Here is a 22,315-nt window from a genome sequence, read left to right as displayed (position 1 = left end):
AGTGACCTGAGATACATTGCTGTATATGTGTGAGAGTGACCTGAGATACATTGCTGTATATGTGAGAGTGACCTGGGATACATTGCTGTATATGTGTGAGAGTGACCTGGGATACATTGCTGTATATGTGTGAGAGTGACCTGGGATACATTGCTGCATATGTGTGATAGTGACCTGGGATACATTGCTGTATATGTGTGAGAGTGACCTGAGATACATTGCTGTATATGTGTGAGAGTGACCTGAGATACATTGCTGTATATGTGTGATAGTGACCTGGGATACATTGCTGTATATGTGTGAGAGTGACCTGAGATACATTGCTGTATATGTGTGAGAGTGACCTGAGATACATTGCTGTATATGTGTGAGAGTGACCTGGGATACATTGCTGTATATGTGTGAGAGTGACCTGGGATACATTGCTGTATATGTGAGAGTGACCTGGGATACATTGCTGTATATTAGTGAGAGTGACCTGGGATACATTGCTGTATATGTGTGAGAGTGACCTGGGATACATTGCTGTATATGTGAGAGTGACCTGGGATACATTGCTGTATATTAGTGAGAGTGACCTGGGATACATTGCTGTATATAGGTGAGAGTGACCTGGGATACATTGCTGTATATGTGTGAGAGTGTCCTGGGATACATTGCTGCATATGTGTGAGTGTCCTGGGATACATTGGTGTATATGTGTGAGAGTGACCTGGGATACATTGCTGTATATGTGTGATAGTGACCTGGGATACATTGCTGTATATGTGTGAGAGTGACCTGGGATACATTGCTGTATATGTGTGAGAGTGACCTGGGATACATTGCTGTATATGTGTGAGAGGGACCTGGGATACATTGGTGTATATGTGTGAGAGTGACCTGGGATACATTGCTGTATATGTGTGAGAGTGACCTGGGATACATTGCATTTGCAAGAACTGCCCAATGGCCAGTCCGGCCCTGCTGACGATGGCTTCTCTCACTTCTCCTGTAAAACTTTGCACAGCCCCGTCCTCTGTACAGTAAGTGAATGGTTCCCAATGTACCGAGCTGCCGATTCTCAGCTGCTCTGGGTGAGGGCAAGTCCAGCGGCCGGTGCACATCATCCTCCGAGCTGCGCGGGTCATTGTACAGCTGCGGCTTCGTTACACTGTAAAGGACCCCAGACTCATTTCTGTGCCTCATTGCCAAGCAATTACCAAAGCCACAAAGACGGAGGAGGGCGACATTTACTAACTATGTATAAAAGGAGAGGCAGAAAGAGAGAGGGAGAAAGAGAGATGGAAAGAGTGAGAGACAGGTGAGAAAGAGAGGAGTGGATGAGAGGGAGAAAGATGGAGAGAGAAAGGGAGAGAGAAGAGGAGATAAAGTGGGAAAACAGGAGGAAAAGTGAGAGAAGAAAATGGGAAAGAGAAATGGAGAGAGCAAAAACTGTGAAATGAGAGAATGATGGAGAGCAACAGAGGGAAGCAGATCTACAGATAGAGAGCAAGAAGCCAGTGAGGGAAAGAGAGCGTAAGATAGAGGAGAAAAAGAGAACGTAAGATAGAGGAGGAGAAAAAGAGAGAGCGTAAGATAGAGGAGAAAAAGAGAGAGCGTAAGATAGAGGAGAAAAAGAGAGAGCGTAAGATAGAGGAGAAAAAGAGAGCGTAAGATAGAGGAGAAAAAGAGAGAGCGTAAGATAGAGGAGAAAAAGAGAGCGTAAGATAGAGGAGAAAAGGAGAGAGCGTAAGATAGAGGAGAAAAGGAGAGATCGTAAAATAGAGGAGAAAAGGAGAGATCGTAAGATAGAGGAGAAAAAGAGAGCATAAGATAGAGGAGAAAAAGAGAGCATAAGATAGAGGAGAAAAAGAGAGAGCGTAAGATAGAGGAGAAAAGGAGAGAGTGTAAGATAGAGGAGGAGAAAAAGAGACAGCGGGAGAATGAAAGAGGGCAAAAGAGATAGAGAGGAAAAACAGAAAGAGACAGTGAGCGAGGAAAGAAAGAACAAGAAAGAGGGTAAAAAAGAGAGAAAGAGAGAGTGAGAAAAGAAGGGAAAACAGACAGGGCAAGAAAAGAGAGATAAAGAGGGAAAGAGCGAAGAGCGAACGAGAGAAAGATAAAAAGACAGAGAGGGGACAAGAGAGAGAGTGAGAAAGAAAGGAGAAATAAAGAGAGAAAAAGAGAGAGACAGAGAGCAAGAAAAAAGGAAGAAATAGAGACAGATAGTGAGTGAGAGGGGAAGAGAGAAGAAGTAGAGCGAGGACACAAGTGACAGTGAGACGTGGGATGAGGCCGCCGCCGCGGTGGAGTCGTCTCTCCGTAAAAGTTCTTTTAATTACATTTGCTAATTTCTGATAACATAATATCTGCTGGGAGCGGCGGCTCATTTCACGCCGGCTGCTCCGTGCGGTTATCACGCGTGTCACGCCGACGTCTGTCACCGGTCGCTCTCCGTCTTTCATACATTAACCCCTTCTATGACCTGACCACAGAGCAGTGCTCAGCATCGTGTCAGTGACTGGTAACAAGACGAGTTTCTGATGTAGCAGAGCCAAGTGTGCAATAAGTGCCTGATGTAATCTAATGCAGCGGGCTTGAGGAATAACCAGGGGTGTAAGTGCAATAGGCGCAGGGGCTGCAACCGCACCCGGACCTTGGAGACTATGGGGCCCAAAATGTCCCTTTGGCCCATAAGAAAAGACATCTTAATAAAGAGCTGCGATAGTCGGGGCCCTCTTGGAGAGTTTGCATTGGAGCTTCAATGGGGAAAATCTGTGTCCTGGGGTATAAGAGGCCGGGTCTACAAGATGTGCAATACCAAGAAGTGAAGACATTGCAAAACTATTCACACCCTCCCATAAGGCTGCACTCCAACATCCGTGTAACATGCCTGCACGCTGCCTGTATAATTCTCGGAGCCATAGAATAGAGTGGACACATCCAAGTGTCAAACACAACCCTGCAGCGACAAATGATGGATGAGAAAAGCGGAACAAACGTGGCCGATGCCTGCGAGAAAAACGGAAGAAACAAGGCCAACGCGGCGGGAAAAACGGAAGAAATGTGGCCAACGCCTGTGAGAAAAGCAGAAGAAACGTGGCCCACGCCGGCGAGAAAAGTTGAAGAAACGTGGCCTACACTTGCGAGAAAAATTTAAGAAACGCGGCCGACACCTGCGAGAAAAGCAGAAACGTGGCCGACACATGAGAAAAAATTGGAAGAAACGCAGCTGATGCCTGAGAGAAAAGTGGAAGAAACGCAGCTGATGCCTGAGAGAAAAGTGGAAGAAACGCAGCTGATGCCTGAGAGAAAAGTGGAAGAAACGTGGCCGACGACTGCAAGAAAAGCAGAAGAAACTCGGCTGATGCCTGAGAGAAAAGTGGAAGAAACGCGGTTGACGCCTGTGAGAAAAGCAGAAGAAACATGGCCGACACCTGCGAGAAAAGCGGAAGAAACATGGCCGACACCTGCGAGAAAAGCGGAAGAAACATGGCCGACACCTGCTAGAAAAGCGGATGAAACATGGCCGACACCTGCTAGAAAAGCGGATGAAACATGGCCGACACCTGCGAGAAAAGCGGAAGAAACATGGCCAACACCTGCTAGAAAAGCGGAAGAAACATGGCCGACACCTGCGAGAAAAGCGGAAGAAACATGGCCGACACCTGCTAGAAAAGTGTAATAAAAGTGGCTGACGCCTGCGAGAAAAGCGGAAGAAATGTGGCTGATACCTGCTAGAAAAGCGGATGAAACATGGCCGACACCTGCTAGAAAAGCGGATGAAACATGGCCGACACCTGCGAGAAAAGCGGAAGAAACATGGCCAACACCTGCTAGAAAAGCGGAAGAAACATGGCCGACACCTGCGAGAAAAGCGGAAGAAACATGGCCGACACCTGCTAGAAAAGTGTAATAAAAGTGGCTGACGCCTGCGAGAAAAGAGGAAGAAATGTGGCTGATACCTGCTAGAAAAGCGGAAGAAACATGCCCGACACCTGCTAGAAAAGCGGAAGAAACATGGCCGACACCTGCGAGAAAAGCGGAAGAAACATGCCCGACACCTGCTAGAAAAGCGGAAGAAACATGGCCGACACCTGCGAGAAAAGCGGAAGAAACATGGCTGATACCTGCGAGAAAAGCATAATAAAAGCGGCTGACGCCTGCGAGAAAAGAGGAAGAAATGTGTCTGATACCTGCTAGAAAAGCGGAAGAAACATGGCCGACACCTGCTAGAAAAGCAGAAGAAACATGGCCAACACCTGCGAGAAAAGCGGAAGAAACATGGCTGATACCTGCGAGAAAAGCGGAAGAAACATGGCCGACACCTGCGAGAAAAGCGGAAGAAACATGGCTTATTCCTGCGAGAAAAGCATAATAAAAGCGGCTGACGCCTGCTAGAAAAGCGGAATAAACATGGCGGACACCTGCGAGAAAAGCGGAAGAAACATGGCCGACACCTGCGAGAAAAGCGGAAGAAACATGGCCGACACTTGCGAGAAAAGCGGAAGAAACATGGCCGACACCTGCTAGAAAAGCGGAAGAAGCGCTGCCGACGCCTGTGAGAAAAGTGGAAGAAACATGGCCGACACCTGCTAGAAAAGCGGAAGAAACACGGCCGACACCTGTGAGAAACACGTCCGTCTCTCCGATCAGTAAAACTCTCCTGGACGTACGTGAATGTGAACGTCAACATCCTGGAGACGCAGATGTTTCCTCTTCTCTGGCGGCGTCCTCGTGTCATCCGCTTTTCTCAACCGTTAATTGTCACTGAAGAGAAGTGTTTGTCCCCAAGATGATAAAAAGTAAAAAGTCTCCAGATTCAGATCAATCAATAAATCACAGATCCACAAGACACAGAAGCCAATCAGAGGGGTCACAATCTGCCCCCGGGTCTCACAGACCCCCACAGACTGGAGACTCAGATGAGAACAGAACCTGCTCGGAGCCCCCTGACTGCACACCCGGGTCTGCTGCGCTCTATGGGGACACGTGACACCGAGAACGGTCAGAGCACGGAGGCGTTACGCGGGTATATGACCACTGCCGTACCGCACACATGGGGGCACATGACCGCTGCCGTACCGCACACATGGGGGCATATGACCGCTGCCGTACCGCACACATGGGGGCATATGACCACTGCCGTACCGCACACATGGGGGCATATGACCGCTGCCGTACCGCACACATGGGGGCACATGACCGCTGCCGTACCGCACACATGGGGGCATATGACCGCTGCCGTACCGCACACATGGCTGCATATGACCGCTGCCGTACCGCACACATGGGGGCATATGACCGCTGCCGTACCGCACACATGGGGGCATATGACCGCTGCCGTACCGCACACATGGGGGCATATGACCGCTGCCGTACCGCACACATGGGGGCATATGACCGCTGCCGTACCGCACACATGGGGGCATATGACCACTGCCGTACCGCACACATGGGGGCACATGACCGCTGCCGTACCGCACACATGGGGGCACATGACCGCTGCCGTACCGCACACATGGGGGCATATGACCGCTGCCGTACCGCACACATGGGGGCACTTGACCGCTGCCGTACCGCACACATGGGGGCACATGACCGCTGCCGTACCGCACACATGGGGGCACATGACCGCTGCCGTACCGCACACATGGGGGCACATGACCGCTGCCGTACCGCACACATGGGGGCACATGACCGCTGCCGTACCGCACACATGGGGGCATATGACCACTGCCGTACCGCACACATGGGGGCACATGACCGCTGCCGTACCGCACACATGGGGGCACATGACCGCTGCCGTACCGCACACATGGGGGCATATGACCACTGCCGTACCGCACACATGGGGGCATATGACCGCTGCCGTACCGCACACATGGGGGCACATGACCGCTGCCGTACCGCACACATGGGGGCACATGACCGCTGCCGTACCGCACACATGGGGGCACATGACCGCTGCCGTACCGCACACATGGGGGCATATGACCACTGCCGTACCGCACACATGGGGGCACATGACCGCTGCCGTACCGCACACATGGGGGCACATGACCGCTGCCGTACCGCACACATGGGGGCATATGACCACTGCCGTACCGCACACATGGGGGCATATGACCGCTGCCGTACCGCACACATGGGGGCACATGACCGCTGCCGTACCGCACACATGGGGGCATATGACCGCTGCCGTACCGCACACATGGCTGCATATGACCGCTGCCGTACCGCACACATGGGGGCATATGACCGCTGCCGTACCGCACACATGGGGGCATATGACCGCTGCCGTACCGCACACATGGGGGCATATGACCGCTGCCGTACCGCACACATGGGGGCATATGACCGCTGCCGTACCGCACACATGGGGGCATATGACCACTGCCGTACCGCACACATGGGGGCACATGACCGCTGCCGTACCGCACACATGGGGGCACATGACCGCTGCCGTACCGCACACATGGGGGCATATGACCGCTGCCGTACCGCACACATGGGGGCACTTGACCGCTGCCGTACCGCACACATGGGGGCACATGACCGCTGCCGTACCGCACACATGGGGGCACATGACCGCTGCCGTACCGCACACATGGGGGCACATGACCGCTGCCGTACCGCACACATGGGGGCACATGACCGCTGCCGTACCGCACACATGGGGGCACATGACCGCTGCCGTACCGCACACATGGGGGCAAATGACCGCTGCCGTACCGCACACATGGGGGCACATGACCGCTGCCGTACCGCACACATGGGGGCACATGACCGCTGCCGTACCGCACACATGGGGGCACATGACCGCTGCCGTACCGCACACATGGGGGCACATGACCGCTGCCGTACCGCACACATGGGGGCACATGACCGCTGCCGTACCGCACACATGGGGGCATATGACCGCTGCCGTACCGCACACATGGGGGCATATGACCGCTGCCGTACCGCACACATGGGGGCACATGACCGCTGCCGTACCGCACACATGGGGGCACATGACCGCTGCCGTACCGCACACATGGGGGCACATGACCGCTGCCGTACCGCACACATGGGGGCACATGACCGCTGCCGTACCGCACACATGGGGGCACATGACCGCTGCCGTACCGCACACATGGGGGCACATGACCGCTGCCGTACCGCACACATGGGGGCACATGACCGCTGCCGTACCGCACACATGGGGGCACATGACCGCTGCCGTACCGCACACATGGGGGCACATGACCGCTGCCGTACCGCACACATGGGGGCACATGACCGCTGCCGTACCGCACACATGGGGGCATATGACCGCTGCCGTACCGCAGACATGGGGGCACATGACCGCTGCCGTACCGCACACATGGGGGCACATGACCGCTGCCGTACCGCACACATGGGGGCATATGACCGCTGCCGTACCGCACACATGGCGGCATATGACCGCTGCCGTACCGCACACATGGGGGCACTTGACCGCTGCCGTACCGCAGACATGGGGGCACATGACCGCTGCCGTACCGCACACATGGGGGCATATGACCGCTGCCGTACCGCACACATGGGGGCACTTGACCGCTGCCGTACCGCACACATGGGGGCACATGACCGCTGCCGTACCGCACACATGGGGGCATATGACCGCTGCCGTACCGCACACATGGGGGCATATGACTGCTGCCGTACCGCACACATGGGGGCATATGACCGCTGCCGTACCGCACACATGGGGGCACATGACCGCTGCCGTACCGCACACATGGGGGCACAGGTCTGCGGGGGGCAACCGCAGCCCCCAGATTCACTTTCCAGATCATGTATTAGATGAGGAGAAGTCGCAGATTTACTTTCCTGGGAGTTTTAGGGTAAATGTTCTTGTGAATCCCAAGTGCTGAACATTCGCTGCTGTGAATTTTTTTTTTTCTTGTTTTAATGGAAAATTCTGTCTCTTCACATTAGGAAATAAATGAATTTTTCTTCAGCGACTTCATCAGATGGAAATAAGTTCTTCAGCCGTGTAATCAATAGGAAATCTGGGAGCGAAATGTTCATTCCCGGAGCCGCGGCTGATCCCAGTGTCTGTGCTGTTTATCGGGGGCCCGCGGGATTATCGGGGGCTGGCAGAGGGGTCCTTCTCTATCCTTCTCATCTGGTGCAATTAGTATTGGGGGGGACACAGAAAAAAGGAATTGTGCGCACAAAATAGAAGGAGTCTGGTCACTGTCTCCATGTCCTTGTCATGATCAGCAACAGTTACGGAAGGAGATCAATGTGCTGAAAGCGGAAATCACAGACACATTCGCCGTCAGATATGGCGGATTCCTATGCTCCAGTCATGACTAAGTGTGACCTAGTGATGGGACCCAAAGAGTGGTCGTAAATGGCTGCACATCCACTTGGAAGAATGTCTCCAGTGCGGGACCACAGGGCTCTGTCCCAGGCCCTGTATTGTTCAACATCTTTATCAATGATTTAGATGAAGGAGTTGAGGGTAAACTGATTAAATTTGCTGATGACACAAAGCTAGGAGGGACAGCTAATACTAGAGAAGAGCGAATGTACTCGCTGCTCTGGTGATCTCCGAGTATTTCGTTGTGCTCAGAGATTTAGTTTTCATAGCCTCAGCTGCATGATTTACAGCCGTTGGACAGCTTGAATACATGTGGGAATTCCCTAACAAACAGGCAACCCCCACATATATTCAGCCTGTTTAGCAGCCGTAAATCATGCAACTGAGGCCACGAAAACAAAATCTCCAAGCATTAACAAATACTCAGAGATCACCCGAGGGTGCTCTGGAAAACCCGAGCAACGAGCTTACTCGCTCATCACTAATAGCTAATGGATCGCCCCCACACACAGGGCCGCGAGTTCTCGGTACCGGGCCTCTCTGGTTCGGTTCTGAGGCTGTCACGGTGGCTAGACCCGGTCCGCGACCCTGCTAAGGGGCGTCCAGTAAAGGGGGAATAGTCTGTCAGGGGTTCGTGACGCCACCTGTGGTGTTCGGTCAGGGTGACCGCCACTGCTTGGGGTCCGCTGGGGTGATGGAATGGCAGCTGGATGGTATACCTTCCCACAGGTGAAGTGTGTCCCCAGGGCTTCTCAGTAAGGTGGATGGTGATGGTGTGAGGTGCAGACAATAACGAGGACACAGGGTTGCAGTCTCTTTACCTCTTTACTGAAGACTTCAGGATCCTCAGTCCAGAGCACGTTTAACAGGGCTGTCTGAGACCGGCCGGTCCGATGGGCACATCCAGAGTTTCCTTCACAGATGGAAATCGTTGCCTACCACTAGCGCCTGTGTGTTGTAGTCCTACCCTGCTGAGCATTCGGAATAGTCCTCACAACTGCTGTTCTCGTTCGTTCGTTCTCTACAGCTTCCTCGCTCTCTCTCTCGTTCTTTGGTTACAGATGTTACTAGTTTCTAACGTCCCCCAGATATGTTTTGGCTAGGACGCACCCGTATGACGGGAAGGCTCGGAGCTCTTCCGGGACCCTAGAGACGCCCCTCTCCATGTGTTGCCCCCTATGTCTTCGTAGGTGTAGTAAGGTAGACAGCCAACCTATAATTAACTGTCCGGCGGAGTTTGAAGTAAGGCCTAGAGTCAGTTACTCCCGCGGTGTTCTGGCCACCGACTACGCGCCTCAGTAGGATGTTGCCTCGGTCTCACGGCACGACTCCTACTGGCTCTCCTTTGTGCTTGATCTCGTTTACACTGTTCCACAATATCCTTCCCTTCGTGTCTCTCTCCTGGATACCGCCGCGGGGTGTGCAGGCGCGGTTCCGTTACGTTCTGTTCTGTTTGCTAGGCACCTGCCAGGTTCCCACGCCTGACAGGGACCCCCCTGTGCCTTCTCCCTGCAACACCCCCTGCCACGGGATGTTGCCTGAATCCAACCCAGTCAGCTTCTGACTAACTTCCTCCCCAGCCCCTAGTTTTACCAATGTGAGGAGTGGCCCAATAAATAAAGCCTTTTTCTCCCCCTAGTGGCTGGAGTGTGAAGTGTAATGTGTTCTGGTGATACCTGGTCAGGAGAACTCCTTAGTGCCATCAGACGTACCGCCACTCTCCTTAGCGACAGAGTGCCATATTGCAACGACCAGGTCTCTGGGGCGCTGCACTAATACTAGAGAAAACAGAGAGAAAAAGATATTAATAAACTGGAGCAGTGGGCAGCAACTAACAGAATGGTTTTTAACAGGGAAAAATGCAAAGTCCTACATCTGGGCCATAAAATGAAAAAAGCATATACAGAATGGGAGGATTAGGGCTAAGCAACAGCACATGTGAAAAAGACTTGGGTATACTAATAGATCACAGACTGAACATTAGTCAACAGTGTGATGCAGCAGCAAAAAAGGCAAATACAATTCTGGGATGTATTAACAGAAGCATACAGTCTAGATCACGTGAAGTCATTATTGCCCTCTACTCCTCTTTGGTCAGACCTCATCTGGAATTCTGTGTCCAGTTTTGGGCACATTTTAAAAAAGACATCAACAAACTGGAGCAACTTCAGAGAAGAGCGACCATAATGGTGACCGGTCGGCGTACCATGTCCTATGAGGAACGGTTGCAGGATTTGGGAATGTTTAGCTGCAAAAAAAAAGACTGAGAGGAGACTTAATAGCCATCTACAAATATCTCAAGGGCTGTCACATTGTAGAAGGATCATCTTTATTCTCATTTGCACAAGGAAAGACTAGAAGCAATGGGAGGAAACTGAATGGGAGAAGATACAGATTAGATATTAGATAAAACTTTTTGACAGGAGGATGATCAATGAGTGGAACAGGCGGCCACGAGAGGTGGAGAGTTCTCCTTCCATGGAAGTCTTCACACAGAGGCCGGACAGACATCTGTCTGGGATGGTTTAGTGACTCCTGCATTGAGCCGGGGGTTGGACCAGATGACCCAGGAGGTCCCTTCCAACTCTAACATTCTATGATTCTTTGATTCTGTCATTTACATGCTCTAGTCACACCTAGAGCTGCACATGTCATTTGTGTGTTGCAGCCTTTTTTGGAGGGTTTAGTAATGAGCTCCATGTCTAACAGTGGAGCTGGTCTTCCTTAAAATGCTTCAATATATTGCACAAAATTCTCACCGCGTTCTTTATGAAGGTTTCCAATCCTCGTTCCTGATCCGTGCAGCAGGGAATGTGGTGACCGCCTGTCTCCTCCATCATCAGCATCTGGTGACCGCCCGTCACCTCCATCATCAGTATCTGGTGACCGCCCCTCACCTCCATCATCAGTATCTGGTGACCGCCCGTCACCTCCATCATCAGTATCTGGTGACCGCCCCTCACCTCCATCATCAGTATCTGGTGACCGCCCCTCACCTCCATCATCAGTATCTGGTGACCGCCCATCACCTCCATCATCAGTATCTGGTGACCGCCCGTCCCCTCCATCATCAGTATCTGGTGACCGCCCATCACCTCCATCATCATCGTCTTCTATCTCTGATGTCCATAGAAGGAGGGCACCAATATACACATTTTATAGGGATCAACCTGCAGCATGTCCTGAAACTTAGCCAATTGCAAATAAGATCAGAGGGACATACAGTACATAACAGCAGGGATCATCACAGAAAATTACACATTTTATAAGTATATTCCAAACCACACATCAATATTAAAAACATTTAAAAACAAAGCTACACAATGCCCAGGGTGTGTCCTCACATCTGTGACTTCATCAGAGGCAGAGAGCAGCTTCTGTCAGCCCAGCGACCTGTCCTCACATCTGTGACTTCATCAGGGGAAGGGTCCGGCTCCTGTCAGCCCAGGGTGTGTCCTCACATCTGTGACTTCATCAGAGGCAGAGAGCGGCTCCTGTCAGCCCAGGGTGTGTCCTCACATCTGTGACTTCATCAGAGGCAGAGAGCGGCTCCTGTCAGCCCAGCGTGTGTCCTCACATCTGTGACTTCATCAGGGGAAGGGTCCGGCTCCTGTCAGCCCAGCGCGTGTCCTCACATCTGTGACTTCATCAGAGGCAGAGAGCGGCTCCTGTCAGCCCAGCGCGTGTCCTCACATCTGTGACTTCATCAGGGAAAGGGTCCGGCTCCTGTCAGCCCAGGGTGTGTCCTCAGATCTGTGACTTCATCAGAGGCAGAGAGCGGCTCCTGTCAGCCCAGCGCGTGTCCTCACATCTGTGACTTCATCAGGGGAAGGGTCCGGCTCCTGTCAGCCCAGGGTGTGTCCTCACATCTGTGACTTCATCAGAGGCAGAGAGCGGCTCCTGTCAGCCCAGCGTGTGTCCTCACATCTGTGACTTCATCAGAGGCAGAGAGCGGCTCCTGTCAGCCCAGCGACCTGTCCTCACATCTGTGACTTCATCAGAGGCAGAGAGCGGCTTCTGTCAGCCCAGCGTGTGTCCTCACATCTGTGACTTCATCAGAGGCAGAGAGCAGCTCCTGTCAGCCCAGCACGTGTCCTCACATCTGTGACTTCATCAGAGGCAGAGAGCGGCTCCTGTCAGCCCAGCGACCTGTCCTCACATCTGTGACTTCATCAGAGGCAGAGAGCAGCTCCTGTCAGCCCAGCGTGTGTCCTCACATCTGTGACTTCATCAGAGGCAGAGAGCGGCTCCTGTCAGCCCAGCGTGTGTCCTCACATCTGTGACTTCATCAGAGGCAGAGAGCGGCTCCTGTCAGCCCAGCGTGTGTCCTCACATCTGTGACTTCATCAGAGGCAGAGAGCGGCTCCTGTCAGCCCAGCGTGTGTCCTCACATCTGTGACTTCATCAGAGGCAGAGAGCAGCTCCTGTCAGCCCAGCGCGTGTCCTCACATCTGTGACTTCATCAGGGGAAGGGTCCGGCTCCTGTCAGCCCAGGGTGTGTCCTCACATCTGTGACTTCATCAGAGGCAGAGAGCGGCTCCTGTCAGCCCAGCGACCTGTCCTCACATCTGTGACTTCATCAGAGGCAGAGAGCGGCTTCTGTCAGCCCAGCGTGTGTCCTCACATCTGTGACTTCATCAGAGGCAGAGAGCAGCTCCTGTCAGCCCAGCGACCTGTCCTCACATCTGTGACTTCATCAGAGGCAGAGAGCAGCTCCTGTCAGCCCAGCGACCTGTCCTCACATCTGTGACTTCATCAGAGGCAGAGAGCAGCTTCTGTCAGCCCAGCGCGTGTCCTCACATCTGTGACTTCATCAGGGAAAGGGTCCGGCTCCTGTAAGCCCAGGGTGTGTCCTCACATCTGTGACTTCATCAGAGGCAGAGAGCGGCTCCTGTCAGCCCAGCGACCTGTCCTCACATCTGTGACTTCATCAGAGGCAGAGAGCGGCTTCTGTCAGCCCAGCGTGTGTCCTCACATCTGTGACTTCATCAGAGGCAGAGAGCAGCTCCTGTCAGCCCAGCGACCTGTCCTCACATCTGTGACTTCATCAGAGGCAGAGAGCAGCTCCTGTCAGCCCAGCGACCTGTCCTCATATCTGTGACTTCATCAGAGGCAGAGAGCAGCTTCTGTCAGCCCAGGGTGTGTCCTCACATCTGTGACTTCATCAGAGGCAGAGAGCTGCTCCTGTCAGCCCAGCGTGTGTCCTCACATCTGTGACTTCATCAGAGGCAGAGAGCAGCTCCTGTCAGCCCAGCGACCTGTCCTCACATCTGTGACTTCATCAGAGGCAGAGAGCAGCTCCTGTCAGCCCAGCGACCTGTCCTCACATCTGTGACTTCATCAGAGGCAGAGAGCAGCTCCTGTCAGCCCAGCGACCTGTCCTCATATCTGTGACTTCATCAGAGGCAGAGAGCTGCTCCTGTCAGCCCAGGGCGTGTCCTCACATCTGTGACTTCATCAAAGGCAGAGAGCTGCTCCTGTCAGCCCAGCGTGTGTCCTCACATCTGTGACTTCATCAGAGGCAGAGAGCGGCTCCTGTCAGCCCAGCGACCTGTCCTCACATCTGTGACTTCATCAGAGGCAGAGAGCGGCTTCTGTCAGCCCAGCGTGTGTCCTCACATCTGTGACTTCATCAGAGGCAGAGAGCAGCTCCTGTCAGCCCAGCGACCTGTCCTCACATCTGTGACTTCATCAGAGGCAGAGAGCAGCTCCTGTCAGCCCAGCGACCTGTCCTCATATCTGTGACTTCATCAGAGGCAGAGAGCAGCTTCTGTCAGCCCAGGGTGTGTCCTCACATCTGTGACTTCATCAGAGGCAGAGAGCTGCTCCTGTCAGCCCAGGGCGTGTCCTCACATCTGTGACTTCATCAAAGGCAGAGAGCTGCTCCTGTCAGCCCAGCGTGTGTCCTCACATCTGTGACTTAATCAGAGCCAGAGAGCGGCTCCTGTCAGCCCAGCACGTGTCCTCACATCTGTGACTTCATCAGGGGAAAGGTCCGGCTCCTGTCAGCCCAGCGCATGTCCTCACATCTGTGACTTCATCAGAGGCAGAGAGCGGCTCCTGTCAGCCCAGCGCGTGTCCTCACATCTGTGGCTTCATCAAAGGCAGAGAGCGGCTCCTGTCAGCCCAGCGCGAGTCCTCACATCTGTGACTTTCATCAGGGGAAGGGTCCGGCTCCTGTCAGCCCAGGGTGTGTCCTCACATCTGTGACTTAACCAGAGCCAGAGAGCGGCTCCTGTCAGCTCAGCACATGTCCTCACATCTGTGACTTCATCAGAGGCAGAGAGCGGCTCCTGTCAGCCCAGCGCGTGTCCTCACATCTGTGGCTTCATCAAAGGCAGAGAGCGGCTCCTGTCAGCCCTGCGCGAGTCCTCACATCTGTGACTTCATCAGGGGAAGGGTCCGGCTCCTGTCAGCCCAGGGTGTGTCCTCACATCTGTGACTTAATCAGAGCCAGAGAGCGGCTCCTGTCAGCTCAGCACATGTCCTCACATCTGTGACTTCATCAGGGGAAAGGTCCGGCTCCTGTCAGCCCAGGGTGTGTCCTCACATCTGTGACTTAATCAGAGCCAGAGAGCGGCTCCTGTCAGCTCAGCACATGTCCTCACATCTGTGACTTCATCAGAGGCAGAGAGCGGCTCCTGTCAGCCCAGCGCATGTCCTCACGTCTGTGACTTCATCACAGCCAGAGAGCGGCTCCTGTCAGCCCAGCGCATGTCCTCACATCTGTGACTTCATCAGAGCCAGAGAGCGGCTCCTGTCAGCCCAGGGTGTGTCCTCACATCCGTGATTTCATCATAGGCAGAGAGCGGCTCCTGTCAGCCCAGCGCCTGTCCTCACATCTGTGACTTCATCAGAGGCGGAGAGTGGCTCCTGTCAGCCCAGCGCGTGTCCTCACATCTGTGACTTCATCAGAGTCAGAGAGCGGCTCCGGTCAGCCCAGGGCGTGTCCTCACATCTGTGGCTTCATCAAAGGCAGAGAGCGGCTCCTGTCAGCCCAGTGCCTGTCCTCACATCTGTGACTTCATCAGAGGCAGAGAGCGGCTTCTGTCAGCCCAGTGCCTGTCCTCACATCTGTGACTTCATCAGAGCCAGAGAGCAGCTCCTGTCAGCCCAGCGCGTGTCCTCACATCTGTGACTTCATCAGAGGCAGAGAGCAGCTCCTGTCAGCCCAACGCGTGTCCTCACATCTGTGGCTTCATCAGAGGCAGAGAGCGGCTCCTGTCAGCCCAGCGCGTTTCCTCACATCTGTGACTTCATCAGAGGCAGAGAGCGGCTCCTGTCAGCCCAGGGCATGTCCTCACATCTGTGGCTTCATCAAAGGCAGAGAGCGGCTCCTGTCAGCCCAGCGCGTGTCCTCACATCTGTGGCTTCATCAAAGGCAGAGAGCGGCTCCTGTCAGCCCATCACCTGTCCTCACATCTGTGGCTTCATCAGAGGCAGAGAGCGGCTCCTGTCAGCCCAGCGCGTGTCCTCACATCTGTGACTTCATCAGGGGAAGGGTCCGGCTCCTGTCAGCCCAGCGCGTGTCCTCACATCTGTGACTTCATCAGAGGCAGAGAGCGGCTCCTGTCAGCCCAGCGCGTGTCCTCACATCTTTGACTTCATCAGAGGCAGAGAGCGGCTCCTGTCAGCCCAGCACCTGTCCTCACATCGGTGACTTCATCAGAGGCAGAGAGCGGCTCCTGTCAGCCCAGGGCGTGTCCTCACATCTGTGACTTCATCAGAGGCAGAGAGCGGCTCCTGTCAGCCCAGCACCTGTCCTCACATCTGTGGCTTCATCAGAGGCAGAGAGCGGCTCCTGTCAGCCCAGCGCGTGTCCTCACATCTGTGACTTCATCAGAAGCAGAGAGCGGCTCCTGTCAGCCCAGCGCGTGTCCTCACATCTGTGACTTCATCAGAGGCAGAGAGCGGCTCCTGTCAGCCCAACGCGTGTACTCACATCTGTGGCTTCATCAGAGGCAGAGAGCGGCTCCTGTCAGCCCAGCGCGTGTCCTCACATCTGTGACTTCATCAGAGGCAGAGAGCGGCTCCTGTCAGCCCAGCGCGTGTCCTCACATCTGTGGCTTCATCAGGGGCAGAGAGCGGCTCCTGTCAGCCCAGCGCGTGTCCTCACATCTGTGGCTTCATCAGGGGCAGAGAGCGGCTCCTGTCAGCCCAGCGCATGTCCTCACATCTGTGGCTTCATCAGGGGCAGGGTCCGGCTCCTGTCAGCCCAGCGCGTGTCCTCACATCTGTTACTTCATCAGAGGCAGAGAGCGGCTCCTGTCAGCCCAGCGCGTGTCCTCACATCTGTGGCTTCATCAGGGGCAGGGTCCGGCTCCTGTCAGCCCAGCGCGTGTCCTCACATCTGTTACTTCATCAGAGGCAGAGAGCGGCTCCTGTCAGCCCAGCGCGTGTCCTCACATCTGTGACTTCATCAGAGGCAGAGAGCGGTTCCTGTCAGCCCAGCGCGTGTCCTCACATCTGTTACTTCATCAGAGGCAGAGAGCGGCTCCTGTCAGCCCAGCGTGTGTCCTCACATCTGTGGCTTCATCAGGGGCAGAGAGCGGCTCCTGTCAGCCCAGCGCGTGTCCTCACATCTGTGGCTTCATCAGGGGCAGGGTCCGGCTCCTGTCAGCCCAGCGCGTGTCCTCACATCTGTTACTTCATCAGAGGCAGAGAGCGGTTCCTGTCAGCCCAGCGCGTGTCCTCACATCTGTGGCTTCATCAGAGGCGGAGAGCGGTTCCTGTCAGCCCAGCGCGTGTCCTCACATCTGTGACTTCATCAGAGGCAGAGAGCGGCTCCTGTCAGCCCAGCGCGTGTCCTCACATCTGTGACTTCCTCAGGGGCAGAGAGCGGCTCCTGTCAGCCCAGCGCGTGTCCTCACATCTTTGACTTCATCAGAGGCAGAGAGCGGCTCCTGTCAGCCCAGCACCTGTCCTCACATCGGTGACTTCATCAGAGGCAGAGAGCGGCTCCTGTCAGCCCAGGGCGTGTCCTCACATCTGTGACTTCATCAGAGGCAGAGAGCGGCTCCTGTCAGCCCAGCACCTGTCCTCACATCTGTGGCTTCATCAGAGGCAGAGAGCGGCTCCTGTCAGCCCAGCGCGTGTCCTCACATCTGTGACTTCATCAGAAGCAGAGAGCGGCTCCTGTCAGCCCAGCGCGTGTCCTCACATCTGTGACTTCATCAGAGGCAGAGAGCGGCTCCTGTCAGCCCAACGCGTGTACTCACATCTGTGGCTTCATCAGAGGCAGAGAGCGGCTCCTGTCAGCCCAGCGCGTGTCCTCACATCTGTGACTTCATCAGAGGCAGAGAGCGGCTCCTGTCAGCCCAGCGCGTGTCCTCACATCTGTGGCTTCATCAGGGGCAGAGAGCGGCTCCTGTCAGCCCAGCGCGTGTCCTCACATCTGTGGCTTCATCAGGGGCAGAGAGCGGCTCCTGTCAGCCCAGCGCATGTCCTCACATCTGTGGCTTCATCAGGGGCAGGGTCCGGCTCCTGTCAGCCCAGCGCGTGTCCTCACATCTGTTACTTCATCAGAGGCAGAGAGCGGCTCCTGTCAGCCCAGCGCGTGTCCTCACATCTGTGGCTTCATCAGGGGCAGGGTCCGGCTCCTGTCAGCCCAGCGCGTGTCCTCACATCTGTTACTTCATCAGAGGCAGAGAGCGGCTCCTGTCAGCCCAGCGCGTGTCCTCACATCTGTGACTTCATCAGAGGCAGAGAGCGGTTCCTGTCAGCCCAGCGCGTGTCCTCACATCTGTTACTTCATCAGAGGCAGAGAGCGGCTCCTGTCAGCCCAGCGTGTGTCCTCACATCTGTGGCTTCATCAGGGGCAGAGAGCGGCTCCTGTCAGCCCAGCGCGTGTCCTCACATCTGTGGCTTCATCAGGGGCAGGGTCCGGCTCCTGTCAGCCCAGCGCGTGTCCTCACATCTGTTACTTCATCAGAGGCAGAGAGCGGTTCCTGTCAGCCCAGCGCGTGTCCTCACATCTGTGGCTTCATCAGAGGCGGAGAGCGGTTCCTGTCAGCCCAGCGCGTGTCCTCACATCTGTGACTTCATCAGAGGCAGAGAGCGGCTCCTGTCAGCCCAGCGCGTGTCCTCACATCTGTGACTTCCTCAGGGGCAGAGAGCGGCTCCTGTCAGCCCAGCACGTGTCCTCACATCTGTGGCTTCATCAGAGGCAGAGAGCGGCTCCTGTCAGCCCAGCGCGTGTCCTCACATCTTTGAATTCATCAGGGGCAGGGTCCGGCTCCTGTCAGCCCAGCGCGTGTCCTCACATCTGTGACTTCATCAGAGGCTTTTATGTATGTCCCTCTGGTCTTGTTTGCAACTATCTCTGACGTCAGCATGTTGTAGGAGCGCGTCATGACGTCAGAGGCCTCCGGAGGCGCCAGAGCCATGTGGAGAAGTAGAGCAGGTTACAGTGCTGGGAGTGACAAGGAGCATGAGATGAGGCTGTGGTGGCAGGATCGGGAGTCGTCTTTATTTTCACCCCTTTTTGCGGCGTTATACAATTTATGACTTTTACAGATTCGCTTCGATCATTTTACTGAATTTGCACAAAGTAAATCTCAAAAATTTAGATTCAGAATCCAAATGTTTTGTATAATTCGAGGAGCATTGAATTAGCCAATAACAATTCGCTGGTCTCTAATATAGAGATGTTGGAAGATCGAGAAGCCAAAGATGTCTGTGCCGCACAGGTAGCCGAGGTGAGAGGGAGGAACTCACCATGGTGGTCAGGGCTGGATAGAGAAGAAAAGGGAACGTGCCCAAATCCAACCCAAGGAGACAACACCAGTGATTGCTGGAGTCAGTCGTCTTCATTCCGCGTGTGACTGCGCCGATCAGTGCCGGAGTGACTCCGTCTGTGACATATGGCGGCCGCCTGTAACTGACCACCATGGAATCCCTGCAGGCAGTCTCAGGACGCTGGTGGGATCTGTACTTCTATAGGGTTTCTCGGGAGCAGGATGGTAACATTGTTCTGTCCTGGTAGTGAGATACTATATAACCACAGTCTGGCGGTATTAGTGCTGAGGCACGGTCACTTCAGGCTGATGTTATTTAGTGACCATGTGGCGGTATTATTCATCATACCTGAGTGATTGCACTGTGATATTCCTCAGCCACTCTATGGCGGTATTATCTGCTTACTATATTGTGGTATTAATAGGCCGCAGGTGACACTATTCCTGCCAGGATGATGCAAACCCTCGGAGTTGTTATTAATGGTCCTGGCTAATCTGAGGAGGGCAGACTCAGGGATTCCTGGCTTCCACCTCCATATGGACACATGGGCTTCGCTGCATGGAATCTCCAGGTTGTATCCTCCAGAGAAGTCGCTGTTAACAATAGTGTTCTCAGTGGCAGAGGAGAAGACACGAAGCCTGGTCAGACAGGCCAAGGTCAATGCAAGTCATTAGACAGAGGGTCTGGGCAGGCAGCAGACAGGTGAACACAGGACGCCATGGAATCATCATCCTGTGGAGCAGGAACCTCAGGGGCCGGCAGGGGAGGAACCCAAGGACCGGAGACAGGTGCAAAGTATTGGCTCCAGGGCCCCTGACCGTATACTGGGGCATGCTTGTGGCTCGAAGGAATGGCGGGGCAGCTATGGAGCAGGAGTGAAGGAGGACGGCAGCAGTGTCTGGAGAGAGGAAATCTGTCTTGAGATGAAACAATATGGCGGTCTTGTTGGGTTACTCTCTAGCGATATTATGTAGTTACAGTATGGTGGCGCCATATCCTGGGCACATAGTGATGGTCATGGACAGCAGCACCACTGGATGACACCTGCAGGCGGTCCATACATGTCAATGTTACAGCGCCCCTAGTGGTGAGTGAGAGCGGCTCCTCACAGCGTCTACAATGTAACAAGTGGCGTCTTCTGCCCCCGGTGACACAACGTATCCGTCTGCATCTCCATCATCTCCGATAACGCATGGCAGAGAGTGACTGCTCGCTGCGGGAACATTACCCGGCAGGAATAATGCGGCCAATAATTGATGCGTCTGTAGCGGAATCTTTCTCCACTTCTGATGAAATGAATATTTAAATTGTGCAATTATTCATCTTAATTGACTTTCATGCTGACTAACGTAGTTTCACTTTCATTATTAATAGTGGGAAAAATGGCGCTGACAAAATGAGTCATTCATTAGTCGGCGGAAAGAAAGGAATATGGATGAGTGGCCGGGGCCGAACAATGATGGATCTTCTCTGCAGTCTGAGGCCATGGCACTCACGGGGTTAGTAAAAGCGTCACTGCACTACAAGGGCTCAGTGGACATAGGCTACGATGGTGTAAGCCCCCAAGATGTAACATTGGAGCCCACTGACTTCTGTGGGGCTCCTGCACTTTATACTGAGGCAGCCTATCAGTGCTGCACTATATGGTGGCACACTGAGCGCCCCGCCCCCGCAGAGCTGAGGACAGAAGATGGGAGGCTTCCTGATCAGCAGCGGCCTCCTCGCGAAAATCGCCCAGGAGCCACACAATCTCAGAGTCCAGGAAAGGGAGGGCACAGGAAGGAGATGCCAATGTGAGGATCTACAGGGAGGATCAGGGCGCTCCACAGAGGATCCGCGATGTAGACTTTCAGATCACTCCCCAGAGGATCAGCAATGTAAACAATCAGATCACTCCCCAGAGGATCCGCGGTGTGGACAATCAGATCACTCCCCAGAGGATCAGCAATGTAAACAATCAGATCACTCCCCAGAGGATCAGCAATGTAAACAATCAGATCACTCCCCAGAGGATCAGCAATGTAAACAATCAGATCACTCCCCAGAGGATCCGCGGTGTGGACAATCAGATCACTCCCCAGAGGATCAGCAATGTAAACAATCAGATCACTCCCCAGAGGATCCACTGGTGTGGACAATCAGATCACTCCCCAGAGGATCCATGGCATGGACAATCAGATCACTCCCCAGAAGATCCGGGACGTGGACAATCAGATTACTCCCCAGAGGATCTGGGACATGGACAATCAGATTACTCCCCAGAGGATCCGGGACATGGACAATCAGATCACTCTCCAGAGGATCCGGGACATGGACAATCAGATCACTCTCCAGAGGATCCGGGACGTGGACAATCAGATCACTCCCCAGAGGATCCGTGACATGAACAATCAGATCAGTCCCCAAAGGATCAGCGACATGAACAATCAGATCAGTCCCTAGAGGATCAGCGATGAGGACAATCAGATCACTCTCCAGAGGATCCGGGATGTGTACAATCAGATCACTCCTGGAGGATCCGCGACGTGAACAATCAGATCACTCTCCACAGGATCCGGGACGTGGACAATCAGATCACTCCCGGAGGATCCGCGACGTGAACAATCAGATCACTCCCGGAGGATCCATGATGTGGACAATCAGATCACTCCCGGAGGATCTGCGACGTGAACAATCAGATCACTCCTGGAGGATCCGCGACGTGAACAATCAGATCACTCCCGGAGGATCAGTGACATTTACAATCAGATTACTGACGGTATATCAGAAGAAAAAATATGGCACTCACCCCTAGAAATTCTGTGATGAAGTCCTTTATTTGCTACAAACAGCAATCAGGTACACATGGAGAGGCGGCAGGACGTGAACAGGAGAGGGTGCGGGGAACCGGTAAGGACTACGGCCGTTTCGCGCAAAGCGCTTCAACGGGTCCAGGGGATACAATCAGATTACTCCCCGGAGGATCCATGATGTGGACAATCAGATCACTCTCCAGAGGATCCGAGGACCTGACCTGGATGTGTTCTGGTGTCACAAGGGCTGGAGGTGCTTTATCAATATCACCATTACTGGACACACAGAGGACGAGGAGGGGGCTTCGCTCTTTCTTTTCTTCCTGTATGCATTTTCCCCCAGTTTTAGGATGGGGATTATTATTATTATTATTATTATTATTAATCGCTTCAGCGCTGGACCATTTTCATTTTTCCATCCTCGAGGTTTTAAGAGCTGAATGTTTTT

This window comes from Ranitomeya imitator, chromosome 5, assembly GCF_032444005.1.
Source record: "Ranitomeya imitator isolate aRanImi1 chromosome 5, aRanImi1.pri, whole genome shotgun sequence".
NCBI lineage: Eukaryota > Metazoa > Chordata > Amphibia > Anura > Dendrobatidae > Ranitomeya > Ranitomeya imitator.
This window is presented reverse-complemented; position numbering follows the sequence as displayed.